This window comes from Pungitius pungitius, chromosome 17 (genome assembly GCF_949316345.1).
Source record: "Pungitius pungitius chromosome 17, fPunPun2.1, whole genome shotgun sequence".
Lineage (NCBI taxonomy): Eukaryota > Metazoa > Chordata > Actinopteri > Perciformes > Gasterosteidae > Pungitius > Pungitius pungitius.
This window is the reverse complement of record NC_084916.1, coordinates 15,650,007-15,652,420: the sequence shown is the minus strand read 5'-3', so window position 1 is coordinate 15,652,420 and position 2,414 is coordinate 15,650,007. Positions and strand designations below refer to the sequence as shown.

General features: G+C 44.2%; 1 long non-coding RNA gene across 1 annotated transcript; it reads left to right on the top strand.

Moving 5' to 3' along the window:
- The first annotated feature begins 310 nt into the window (after positions 1-310).
- Positions 311-1,800, top strand: LOC134107078 (uncharacterized). The gene is made up of 3 exons (XR_009942596.1): positions 311-635; positions 759-896; positions 1,553-1,800. It is a non-coding gene; the product is annotated as an uncharacterized LOC134107078 (long non-coding RNA).
- Positions 1,801-2,414: the final 614 nt, after the last annotated feature.

Below are 2,414 nucleotides of genomic sequence, written 5' to 3'. Positions count from 1 at the left end.
TGAGGGATCAGGTTCCTCGGTCCCGCTCGACTGTCCAGCACTCGGTCTCCTCACTGCGGGAAACACAGAAGAAAAATCCCTAGGGGTTAACGTACATGTGTTAGCGAAGTGTTTGCTGCTTTTGAGAGTGAGCACCTAAAAGAACAGACAGGACAGAAAGGTAGACCACACACACACACCTTTGCTTCACACGTTGTACAATCTTCATATGATGAGTATTTTCCAAATCATATCAAAATCCCTTTGGCTTGTGTTGCAGATCCAGGCAACCTGAAAGAGATGTTGATGTGTTGAAACACAGAGATGAGACGGTCATCTTGAAGAACCCAGCTGGTGCCATTTTGACAATTGGAGACCTCGATGAAACCATCTACAAAGGGAAGAAGAACGTGGTGAATGGGTGGAACAAATTCTACCTTCCAGATATCGTAAGCATGCAGTTCTTGGGCGTGGTGATGGGAACTTCGTGCCCAGAGGACCATCTGGTTCTGATGACCTGTGAGGACCAGAAGGTGTACGCCTACGATGGAGAGGAGCTGCATTTGGTGGCTTCAAGCTGGGAGCAGCTATTTGACGAGGGAATCCAGTATCCAGCAGACAAGTCGTACTACAAAGGAGAAGCCTTCCCAGACACGGTGAGACGTTACAGTTGATGTGCTACAAACAAATGTGTGATTCTGCACCCTGATAATTGGTTACCTGTGTGTGTGTGTGTGTGATCATGTTTTAACATTGTCTTTTGTGTGTAACCCGACAAGGACTGGGATGAAGTGAGGAAGGGCGAAGTGGGGAGAAGATTGGACCAAGAGCATCTCAAACTGGTGACCGCAAATAAGTCAGAATTCCTGAAGAATCTCCGATCCATCAAACTCAAAAAAGATGGTTCCTGAGAAGAAGTAAGTAAAAAATAATATCGTGTTTGTTCTGTTCTGCTTCTCGCATCAATCCACTCGTACATCACTGTAACGCTGTGGGTGTAAGGGGCTCCAGAAGGAGGCAGCGGAAAGTGCAGGTTCAATATATATTTTATTGATTATTGTCAGGATGCTCGTGCTTCCACTCGTGAGGCGTCCCGCTTGCTCGTCCAGCCTCGCTCGCTGCCTCCCTGGATCTAATATGGGGACACAATTAATAATTATTTCCCCCAGCTGAGGCTCATTGCCTCCACCTGGCCCCGTTCCCAGAGCCACTGCCCCGCTCTTCCCCCCTGCAGCCGAGCCGAAACCACGCCCGCCACCACAATCACACATAAACAATGTTTAGAGTTGTAGGAATCACAAACCTGTGGCCAGTTATCAGCCTAATAAATCAACTCTTCCACGTTAGTCTTTGTCCCTCCGGCTCTGCCCCCTTCACTTCCATCTTTAGTTGTTCATGTCAGTTTTGTGTCATAATTATTATCTCTTTTCTCCAGGAGAAAATATGTATTTTATAACATGTGATTGGCTGCAATCTGCCGTCTCTCCAGGACTTGTTTGTTTTCAGGTCCTTGAAGCGGGCCAGATAGATTGTAGCTGACCCCTCTCACCCTGTTTGTGTCCCTTTCATCCAGCAGGGGGCTGAGGTCCATCAAGACGAAGACCTCCCGTTTTTTATCCCTTCCCGGGTCTCCCACTGACTGACTCTCACTCTCTACATGCACATACGCTTTGTCGCGTTCACTTGTCACTTTGGTGGACTTTATCTTTCTTTTTTTGACTTACTAACCCATAGCATATACTGTATATTATTATATTTTTATCTTATTCCTGCACTACGTTGTTTGTTGTCCATTGCCGTACTGTCTGCTGTCATGCACCAACCACCAAGTCAAATTCCATGTATGTCTAACATATAATGGCAATAAACGTTTCCTAATTCCTGATCAAAAAAATGTTCCCTCGGATTTTGTCTGTGGTGGGCGGGGCTTACGCCACTGAATAAACCAGGAGTTTCTATTGGTGCATCGACTGGGAGCCCGGCGTTTCGGGACAAAGGATGTTGCATGTGTACAGACTGTAAAGCCCTCTGAGGCAAATTTGTAATTTACAATTTTGGGCTATACTAAATAAAATGAATTGAATTGAATTCTCTATAATTTACTAACAACTTAGCCATGGTGGGAAGCTTCTCTAAAGGGCTTGAACTGTACTTTACTTATTTTCCTTCTGTTCTCGGGAATATGTGTCTTCTTGAGTGCAAATAGAAAGGTGAGTAAACTGATTCATTACGTCATGAGACCATGTGAAACAAAACAGTGTATTGATATCTCGCATCAATCCACTCATACATCACGCATGAACAATGTCTAGAGTTGTTGGAATCACAAACCTGTGGAAATCATTCAATGAGTAGGGAATGGACATATTTACTGTATAAATGACAATTATTATTAATGTAATAATATATTTGTAAATATTTAGGACTGTTTATAA